Genomic DNA, 11,660 nt, shown 5'->3' with positions numbered 1-11,660 from the left:
TAACTACCGCACTATAGTAAGTTTTTCTATTTTCTCTTGGGCAATTTTTGTTAATTTACATATTTCTACAAAATTATACCTTCATTTAAAATTTTTAAAATTATCGGCATAAGGGTGTCATAGTATTCACATGATATTTTGAAGTCTTTACTACACCTTTTTTTTTTATTCCTAACATTGTTTTATTTGTGCCTTCTCTTTTTCAAGTCATGAATCTCGCTAAAACTGTTCTGAGTTTTTACCCTTAGAAAACCAGATTTTAGTTATAAGAGGCCTAGGATTTGCTATAAAATAATAAAGAAGAGTGCTGAGAGTATATATGAAGATTGGTCATAGTATGGTAATTACTGAAACAGTGTAAATTGGGTTCGTTGTACTATTCTCTACTTTTATCCATATTTGAAAATTTCTACAAAAAAACTAAACAAAAGAAATCAGATTTTGTTCCTTTTCCCATAATTTCTTTTGGGTTTTAAAATTCGTGTTATTTTTCATTGATATATTATTGTTATGTCCTTTTTTTCCCTTTGGGTTTTTTCCTATTGGTCTGTAGCATCTTTCAGTTAGTTGCTTGGTTAAATAATTTTCAGTCTTCTTTTGTTTTCTAGTATGCACATTTAACAATGCAAATTTCCTTGTAAATATCAGTTTAACTTTACCCTACAAGTTTTTTATTATTTAATGTTCTTTTCTCATTTTAAAAAATGTCCAGTGTGATTTATTTGAAGCCATAAACTTTTTCCTTCAATGTGTCTATATAGTACCAATTATTTGGAATTTGTAGAAAATTGCTTTGTGCCCATTAAATCATGTTTGCTAACAGCTTTTTCAAATCTACGTAATTTCTAATAATCATGTCTTTTTGGCCAATTTGTAAGACATACATATTAAAGTCTCCCTGTTTACTTGTGGATTTAAAAAGTTGGTAAGTTTCTCTTTGTAATTCTTGCAGTTTTACTTTTGTGTTTCAAAGCTATAGTTAAAACATGTGCAATAATTCGTGATTGCTATATCTTCTGGGGCTTTGTTTTTGCTACATTTATAAATATATAATGTCCTTACTTTCACCCTTAAATTCAATTTTGTTTGATACTGCTATCCCAGCTTTATTTTAGCTGTTAATTCAAAGTACAGTCATCCCTGGAATATGTGTAGAATTGGTTCCAGGACCCCCACATATTCTGAAATCCAAGCATACTCAAGTCTCACAGTTGGCCCTGCAGAATCTGTGAATACAAAAAGTTGGCCCTCTGTATACATAGGCTTCACATCCTGAGAATACTGTATCTTCAGTCTGCGTTTGTTTGAAATAATTTGCATATAAGTGGATCCATACAACTCAAAAAAGTTGTTTGATGCTCAACTGTATATCTTTTCCTATTTTTTTACTTACAAACTTTCTATGTTTTTCATTTTAGGTGAGTCTCTTATGCACAATATATAGATTTTTAGATTCACTCTCAGCTCCAATAATAAGTGAAATTAATATTTTACATTTATTAACATTGATTATATTTGTAAGTGTATATCTATCATCTTATTTGGTATTTTCTATTTATCATATTCTTTTTTCTTTGCTCCTCCTCTTCTCTTTTCTTTTCCTCTATTGAATTGATAGCATCCTGTTAAATCAAATAAGCAGTCCATTAGCCTGAGGCTGTCTGTGTACTTCGAGTTTCTGTGTAAGAAACCACAACCTAACTACAGTTGACTCTTGAGCAGCAAGGGTTTGAACTGAGTGGGTCCAATTAAACATGGATTTTCTTCCACTTCCACCACTCCTGAGAAAACAACACCAACCCCTCCTCTTCCTTCCTTCTCAGCCTACTCAGTATGAAGATGACAAGGATAAAGAGCTTATAATGATCCACTTCCACTTTATGAACAGTAACCATATTTTTCTCTTCCTTATGATTTTCTTAACATTTTCTCTTCTCTAGCTTACTTTATTGTAAGAATACAGTATATAGTACATATAGCAAACAACATACATGTTAAAAGACTTTGTTATTCATAAGGCTTCTGGTCAAGAGTAGGCTGTTAGTTAACTTTTGGGGGAGTCACAATTTATATGGGAACTTTCAATTGTGTGAGAAGTTGAAGCTCCAAACCTCACATTTTTCAGGGGTCAACTGTATATTTTTGTAATAAATATAGCAGAGTATCAGCCAATCATAAGCAGCTGAGCTTCAGCCAATCACAGCTAATCATGAGTCAGCTCATGCCAGATAAAGCAAAAGCCTAGCTGATCAGGTGATTTCTCAACTTTGCTTCCATATTTGGCCTATAAAAGCTGGCTGCTTACACTGCTGGGTGGAGCTCTGTGAATCTCTTCTGGTTCTGAGTGCTGCCAGATACATTCTTTGTTCAAACAAACTTTGTTACAGTTAATTTGTCTAAAGTTATTCTTTCAACAATCCTTATCTTCTTTTTTTCCTTTCACTGAATTCAAAGTTATAGATGATGTCTTTATTCTTTTAGAAAATAATCACATACATATTTAACTTTATTATATTCTAATCAAATGTAAAGTTAGAATCTCTAATCTCCTTTCTAACAACATAAAGACTTGAGCTCACTTTAGCTTCCCTATAAATGCTATCATCTTGCTTGTGTTATGTACTTGTATTGCCCATGCTGATTTCTAAATTTTCTTAACATGTTTTTTGAGACAGAGTCTCACACTGTCACCCAGGCTGGAGTACAGTGACCCGATCTCGGCTCACTGCAGCCTCTGCCTTCAGGGTTCATGCCATTCTCCTGCCTCAGCCTCATGAATAGCTGGGACTACAGGCACCCGCCACCACGCCCAGCTAATTTTTTGTATTTTTAGTAGAGACGGAGTTTCACCATGTTAGCCAGGATGGTCTTGATCGCCTGACCTCGTGATCCGCCTGCCTCGGCCTCCCAAAGTGCTGGTATTACAGGCGTGAGCCACTGTGCCCGGCCTGAAAAAATATTTTTTAAACAGCCAATACAATTTACATTTGCAACACATTTAGTGGTTTCTTTGCTCACCCATCCTCTATTCAATGGGTTTATTTTTTGTTCTACTACATTCTTTAGTAGTTCTTTCAGCAGGGGCTGTGCGCAGTAAACTCTTATTATATTTGAACTTTTAAATTTATCACTCACTCGGCCGGGCACAGTGGCTCATGCCTGTAATCCCAGCACTTTGGGAGGCCAAGGCGAGTGGATCACGAGGTCAGGAGATTGAGATCATCCTGGCTAACACCGTGAAACCCCGTCTCTACTAAAAATACAAAAAAAAAAAAAAAGCGGGGTGTGGTGGCGGGCACCTGTAGTCCCAGGTACTCAGGAGGCTGAGGCAGGAAAATGGCATGAACCCGGGAGGCGGAGCTTGCAGTGAGCCGAGATTGTGCCACTGGACTCCAGCCTGGGTGACAGAGTAAGACTCTGCCTCAAAAAAAAAAAAAAAATTATCACTCACTTAGCTTCATATAAAGTTCTAGCTTCATTATTCTTTCCTCTCAGGACTTTAAAGATATTATTTCATTTTTTCTTATCTTTTCTTATAACGTTAAGCCTACAGTCAGTATAATTTCTTCTTTGCAGGGAGTTGGCAAGTCTGCGTTTCCTCCTTGAAATCTTAAGCTTTTCCCTTTATATTTGATGTTATGCAATGTTATTACAATGTATTAGGTATGAAAATTCTTATTTATTCTACTTGTGATTTTTTTTTTCATTGTAAGAATGTATGTTTCAATGTTGGAACACTTTTAAGCACTGTCTATTTAAGAATTGATTCCTATCTCATTCTTGGTATTTTCTCTATCAGGAACACCTACCAAATCTGTGGGGGGTGTCTACTTTTACACTCAATGTCTATCTACTGCATTCTAAGTGATTTCCTAAAGTCTGCCTTCCAATTTACTAATTTTCTGTTCATCTGTTTTTAGTCTACTGCTTAACAAATCTATTGAAATTTTTACTTCAAATATTTTTTCATTTTTAGAATTTCTACTTTCGCCGGGCACGGTGGCTCAAGCCTGTAATCCCAGCACTTTGGGAGGCCGAGACGGGCGGATCACAAGGTCAGGAGATCGAGACCATCCTGGCGAACACGGTGAAACCCCGTCTCTACTAAAAAATACAAAAAAACTAGCCGGGCGAGGTGGCGGGCGCCTGTAGTCCCAGCTACTCCGGAGGCTGAGGCAGGAGAATGGCGTAAACCTGGGAGGCGGAGCTTGCAGTGAGCTGAAATCCGGCCACTGCACTCCAGCCTGGGCGACAGAGCCAGACTCCATCTCAAAAAAAAAAAAAAAAAAAAAAAAAGAATTTCTACTTTCTTTTTTAGTCCACCAATTTTTTCTCCATAATTACTTGGAAAAAATAGGTTAGATTCTCACTTTACACTAAAATGTAATATAGATAGGTTTACAAAGTTAAATGAAATTAAAACCATAAATAATTAATATTTCTCAAATCTCTACATCAAGATAGATTTTCTAGGTTTCAAATTCTAGCATTGCTTTTATAATTTTGAAGGAAATAGTAATAATTTGAATATATAAACTTTAAAGCTCTGTAGCTTACAAAGAAACATAAACAAAATTTGAAAGTACAGTAAATTGGGAGACATAGCTAGAAAAGGATGAGATGACAAAGAGTTACTATTTTAAAAATAAAAAAGCCTCATAGAAGCTTATTTTTAAAACACAAACAAAAAAATGCTAATGGCTAATAATCATTTTGAAATTATTTTCCCTAATATATTATTGTAAAAACATAAAACTAGCATCTACTATATTAGCAAAGGTTATTTACTTTAATGGGAATATGCAAAACTTGCTAGGGTGCCACTGCGAGAACCTAAGATGAGACTTAAAAAAAAAAAAGAAAACAAGGCAACATACAGCAAGCACCTTAAAAGAATTCTAACTTTTTGACTCAGTAATTTTACCTTTAAGAATCTAAACCAAGGAACCAATACCAAATACTTAGATAAAAAAAAACTTTGTGCATGTTTCTATAGCAAACAAAAAAAATGGGAATGGCCTGGGGACACAATAAAGAGGGGAGAAAGTAATTTGTTACATCTGTGCAGTAAAATATTGTTTGGTCATTAAAATTTATGCTTATAAAATTTTTTTAATAAAATAGGAAAATACTCATGCCATAATCTTATGTGAAAAGTAAAGTATATAAAGCTATATATCATGCAACTATAAAAGACTAGTAGAAAAATAATTATTAAAGTGTTGACAGTATATACTTCTGTGTAGCAGCTGTGTTGGTGATATTTTTCTATGTCTCTTTACACTTTTCTATGCCTTTCAAATATTCCATAATATACATCTATTCTTTTTATAATTTTAAAGTCAATGATTTTTTGAAAAAAGCTTTCCCAATAAATTGGAAAGATATTGATTTCAGTCATAAATTCTTCAGTCCTCCTCATCCTCTGTCCCTTCAAAATAAGTCCTTTCCTTATCTTCCAGTAGGAGCTGTTGGATCATTCTTGGCCAGTGGCCCTGGGTCAGATGAAAGTGCAACATACAGGTTAACAGTGCAACATACAGCTTTTGATAACAGCTCTTAAAAGTTGTTTACATTTCATGTCTGATATCTTGAAGTGTGTTAGAAAGATTTAAGAGTAAATTTTCCTAAAGGAAATTGTTAACTCAAAACCCAGTGATATGGTTTGGCTGTGTCCCCACCCAAATCTTATCTTGAATTGCAATGTATTGTGAGAGAGACCCAGCGGGGGTAATTGAATCATGTACAAGTCTTTCCCATGCTGTTGTTGTGACAGTGAATGAGTCTCATGAGATCTGACAGTTATAAAAAGAGAAGTTCCCCTGCACAAGCTCTCTCTGCCTGCTGCCATCCATGTAAGACATGACTTGCTTCTCCTTGCCTTCCACCATGATTTTGAGGCCTCCCCAGCCACATGCAACTGTAAGTCCAGTTAAACCTCTTTCTTTTGTAAATTGCCCAGTCTCGAGTATGTCTTTATCAGCAGTGTGAAAATGGACTAATACAGTAAATTGGTATCAGAAGTGGGGTGCTATGAAAAGATACCCAAAAATGTGGAAGCAGCTTTGGAACTGGGTAACAGGCAGAGGTTGGAACAGTTTGGAAGGGTCAGAAGAAGAAAGGAAAATGTAAGAAGGTTTGGAACTCCCTAGAGACTTGTTGAATGGCTCTGCCCAAAATGCTGATAGCATATGGACAATAAGGTCCAGGCTGAGGTGGTCTCAGATGGAAATGAGGGACTTGTTGGGAACTACAGTAAAGGTGACTCTTGTTATGTTTTAGCAAAGAGACTGGCGGCATTTTCCCCTGCCCTTGAAATTTCTGGAACTTTGAACTTGAGATACATGATTTAGGGTATCTGGTGGAATAAATTTCTAAGCAGCAAAGCATTCAAGAGGTGACTTGGGTGCTGCTAAAGGCATTCAGTTTTGAAAGGGAGACAGAGAATAAACGTTTGAAAAATTTGCAACTTGACAATGCAATAGAAAAGAAAATCCCGAGGGTGGTTCCAAGATAGCCAAATAGGAACAGCTCCAGTCTACAGCTCCAAGCGTGAGCGATGCAGGAGGCGGGTGATTTCTGCATTTCTGACTGAGGTACCGTGTTCATCTCACTGGGACTTGTTGGACAGTGGGTGCAGCCCACAGAGTGTGAGCTGAAGCAGGGTGGGGCATTGCCTCACCTGAGAAGTGCAAGGGGTTGGGGAATTCCCTTTCCTAGCCAAGGAAAGCTGTGACAGACGTTACCTGGAAAATCGGGACACTCCCACCCTAATACTGCACTTTCCCAGTGGTCTTAGCAAATGGCACACCAGGAGATTATATCCCACGCCTGGCTCGGAGGGCCCCACACCCAAAGAGCCTTGCTCACTGCTAACACAGTAGTCCGAGATCCAACTGCAAGGTGGCAGTGAGGCTGGGGAAGGGGTGTCCACCATTGCTGGGGCTTGATTAGGTAAAAAAAGTGGCTGGGAAGCTCTTACTGGGTGGAGCCCACCACAGCTCAAGGAAGCCTGCCTGCCTCTGTAGACTCCACCTCTGGGGACAGGGCATAGCTGAACAAAAGGCAGCAGAAACTTCTGCAGACTTAAACGTCCCTGTCTGACAGCTTTGAAGAGAGTAGTGGTTCTCCCAGCACGGAGTTTGAGATCTGAGAATGGACAGACTGCCTCCTCACGTGGGTACCTGACCCCTGAGTAGCCTAACTGGGAGATTCCTCCTAGTAGGGGCCGACTGACACGTCATACACCCAGGTGCCCCTCTGAGATGAAGCTTCCAGAGGAAGGATCAGGCAGCAACATTTGCCATTCTGCAGTATTCACTGTTCCATAGCCTCTGCTGGTGATACCCAGGCAAACAGGGTCTGGAGTGGACCTCCAGCAAACTCCAACAGACCTGCAGCTGAGGGTCCTGACTATTACAAGGAAAAGTAACAAACAGAAAGGACATCCACACAAAAACCCCATGTGTACGTCACCATTATCAAATACCAAAGGTAGATAAAATGACAAAGATGGGGAGAAACCAGAGCAGAAAAACTGAAAATTCTAAAAATCAGAGTACCTTTCCTCCTCCAAAGGAACACAGCTCCTCGCCAGCAATGGAACAAACCTGGATGGAGAATGACTTTGATGAGTTGACAGAAGTAGGCTTCAGACAATCGGTAATAACAAACTTCTCTGAGTTAAAGGAGGATGTTTGAACCCATCACAAAGAAGCTAAAAACCTTGAAAAAAGATTAGATTATGGCCAACTAGAATAAACAGCATAGATAAGACCTTAAATGACTTGATGGAGCTGAAAACCATGGCATGAGAACTATGTGATGCATGCACAAGCTTCAGTAACCAATTCAATCAAGTGGAAGAAAGGGTATCAGTGATTGAAGATCAAATGAATGAAATGAAGCGAGAAGAGAAGCTTAGAGAAACAAGAGTAAAAAGAAACGAGCAAAGCCTCCAAGAAATATGAGACTATGTGAAAAGACCAAATCTACGTCTATTGGTGTACCTGAAAGTGATGGGGAGAATGGAACCAAGTTGGAAAACACTCTTCAGGATATTATCCAGGAGAACTTCTTGAACCTAGCAAGGCAGGCCAACATTCAAATTCAGGAAATACAGAGAATGCCACAAAGATACTCCTGGAGAAGACACATAATTGTCAGATTCACCAAAGTTGAAATGAAGGAAAAAATGTTAAGGGCAGCCAGAGAGAATGGTCAGGTTACCCACAAAGGGAAGCCCATCAGACTAACAGTGGATCTCTTGGCAGAAACTCTACAAGCCAGAAGAGAGTGGGGGCCAATATTCGACACTCTAAAAGAAGAGAATTTTCAACTCAGAATTTCATATCCAGCCAAACTAAGCTTCATAAGTGAAGGAGAAATAAAATCCTTTACAGACAAGCAAATGCTGAGAGATTTTGTCAACACCAGGCCTGCCTTTCAAGAACTCCTGAAGGAAGCACTAAACATGGAAAGGAACAACCAGTACCAGCCACTGCAAAAACATGCCAAATTGTTAAGACCATTGATGCTAGGAAGAAACTGCATCAACAAATGAGCAAAATAACCTGCTAACATCATAATGACAGGATCAAATTCACACATAACAATATTAACCTCAAATGTAAATGGGCTAAATGCTCCAATTAAAAGACACAGACTGGCAAATCGGATAAAGAGTCAAGACCCATCTGTGTGCTGTATTCAGGAGACCCATCTCACGTGCAGAGACACACATAGGCTCAAAATAAAGGGATGGAGGAAGATGTACCAAGCAAATGGAAAAAAAAAAAAAAAAAAGCAAGGGTTGCAATCCTAGTCTCTGATAAAACAGACTTTAAACCAACAAAGATCAAAAGAGAAAAAGAAGGCCATTACATAATGGTAAAGGGATCAATTCAACAAGAAGAGCTAACTATCCTAAATATATATGCATCCAATACAGGAGCACCCAGATTCAAAAAGCAAGTCCTTAGAGACCTACAAAGAGACTTAGACTCCCACACAATAATAATGGGAGATTTTAACACCCCATTCTGTCAACGAGACAGAAAGTTAACAAGGATATCCAGGACTTGAACTCAGCTCTACACAAAGTGGACCTAATAGACATCTACAGAACTCTCCACCTCAAATCAACAGAATATACATTCTTCTCAGCACCACATTGCACTTATTGCAAAATTGACCACATGGTTGGAAGTAAAGCACTCCTCAGCAAATGCAAAGAGCAGAAATTATAACAAACTGTCTCTTAGACCACAGTGCAATCAAATTAGAACTCAGGATTAAGAAACTCAAAACCTCTCAACTACATGAAAACTGAGCAACTCGCTCCTAAATGACTACTGGGTACATAACAAAATGAAGGCAGAAATAAAGATATTCTTTAAAATCAATGAGAACAAAAACACAACATATCAGAATCTCTGGGACATATTTAAAGCAGTCTGTAGAAATTTATAGCACTAAATGCCCACAAGAGAAGGCAGGAAAGATCTAAAATCAACAACCTAACATCACAATTAAAAGAACTAGAGAAGCAAGAGCAAACACATTCAAAAGTCAGCAGAAGGCAAGAAATAACTAAAATCAGATCAGAACTGAAGGAGATAGAGACACAAAAAACCGTTCAAAAAATCAATGAATCCAGGAGCTGGTTTTTTGGAAAGATCAACAAAATTGATAGACCCCTAGAAAGACTAATAAAGAAGAAAAGAGAGAAGAATCAAATAGACATAATAAAGAATGATAAAGGTGATATCACCACCAATCCCATAGACATACAAACCACCATCAGAGAATACTATAAACACCACTACGCAAATAAACTAGAAAATCTAGAAGAAATGGATAAATTCCTGACATACACACTCCCAAAACTAAACCAGGAAGAAGTTGAATCCCTGAATAGACCAATAACAGGCTCTGCAGTAGAGGCAATAATTAATAGTCTACCAACCAAAAACAGTCCAGGACCAGATAGATTCACAGCTGAATTCTACCAGAGGTACAAAGAGGAGCTTGTACCGTTCCTTCTGAAACTATTTCAATCAATAGAAAAAGAGGGAATCCTCCCTAACTCGTTTTATGAGGCCAGCATCATCCTGATACCAAAGCCTGACAGAGACACAACAAAAAAGAGAATTTTAGACCAATATCTCTGATGAACATTGATGCAAAAATCATCAATAAAATACTGGCAAACCGAATCCAATAGCACATCAAAAAGCGTATCTACCACAATCAAGTCGGCTTCATCCCTGGGATGCAAGGCTGGTTCTACATACGCAAATCAATAAACGTAATCCATCATACAAACAGAACCAAAGATAAAAACCACATGATTATCTCAATAGATGCAGAAAAGGCCTTTGACAAAATTCAACAGCCCTTCATGCTAAAAACTCTCAATAAACTAGGTATTGACAGGATATATCTCAAAATAATAAGAGCTATTTATGACAAACCCATAGTTAATATCATACTGAATGGGCAAAAACTGGAAGCATTCCCTTTGAAAACTGGCACAAGACAGGGATACCCTCTGTTACCACTCCTATTCAACATAGTGTTGGAAGTTCTGGCCAGGCAATCAGGCAGGAGAAAGAAATAAAGGGTATTCAATTAGGAAAAGAGGAAGTCAAATTGTCCCTGTTTGCAGATGACATGATTGTATATTTAGAAAGCCCCATCGTCTCAGCCCAAAATCTCCTTAAGCTGATAAGCAACTTCAGCAAAGTCTCAGGATACAAAATCAATATGCAAAAATCACAAGCATTCCTATACAGCAATAACAGATAAACAGAGAACCAAATCATGAGTGAACTCCCATTCACAGTTGCTTCAAAGAGAATAAAATACCTAGGAATCCAACTTACAAGGGATGTGAAGGGCCTCTTCAAGGAGAACTACAAACCACTGCTCAATGAAATAAAAAGAGGACAAACAAATGGAAGAACATTCCACGCTCATGGATAGGAAGCATTCAGAAGAGTTACTGGGAGAAACACCTGTGGTGAGAGGAAGTAGGAGTGACTAGGGAGGGCCTTAAGACCTCAGTGCTAATCTGAAATACATGAAAGGAGAGTGGGAAGGAAAGAGGATCAGTAGAAAAAGCTCAGAACTTTAGTGCAGTTCTTAGAAAACCTTGGTCAAGACAAAGTGGATTCCCCTACTGTATTAGTCCATTCTTACACTGCTATAAAGAACTACCTGAGACTGGGTAATTTATCAAGAAAAAGAAAAGAAATGTAATTGACTCACAGTTCCACATGGCTGGGGAGGCCTCAAAAAACTTACAATCATAGCAGAAGGCCAAAAAGGGGGCAAGCACATCTTCACATGGCAGCAGGAGACAGAGAGAGAGAAGGGGGAATTGCTACATATTTTCAAACAACCAGATATCATAAGAACTCACTCACTATCATGAAAACAGCAAGGGGGCATTCCACCCTCATGGTTTAATCACCTCTCACCGGGCCACTCCTCTAACACGTGGGGATTACAATTCAACATAAGCTTTGGGTGGGGACACAGAGCTAAACACAGTATATTACCTACCCGAAACTGTTTAATAGTGGAGTCCCATGTTGGGCAGAAACAACCCAGATCTGTTACCTCTCCTGTGCTCAGTAATGGGCTAGAAGCAGCCT

This window comes from Theropithecus gelada, chromosome 14 (assembly GCF_003255815.1).
Source record: "Theropithecus gelada isolate Dixy chromosome 14, Tgel_1.0, whole genome shotgun sequence".
Taxonomy (NCBI): Eukaryota; Metazoa; Chordata; class Mammalia; order Primates; family Cercopithecidae; genus Theropithecus; species Theropithecus gelada.
The sequence above is the reverse complement of the archived record's forward strand: the minus strand, read 5'-3'. Positions refer to the sequence as shown.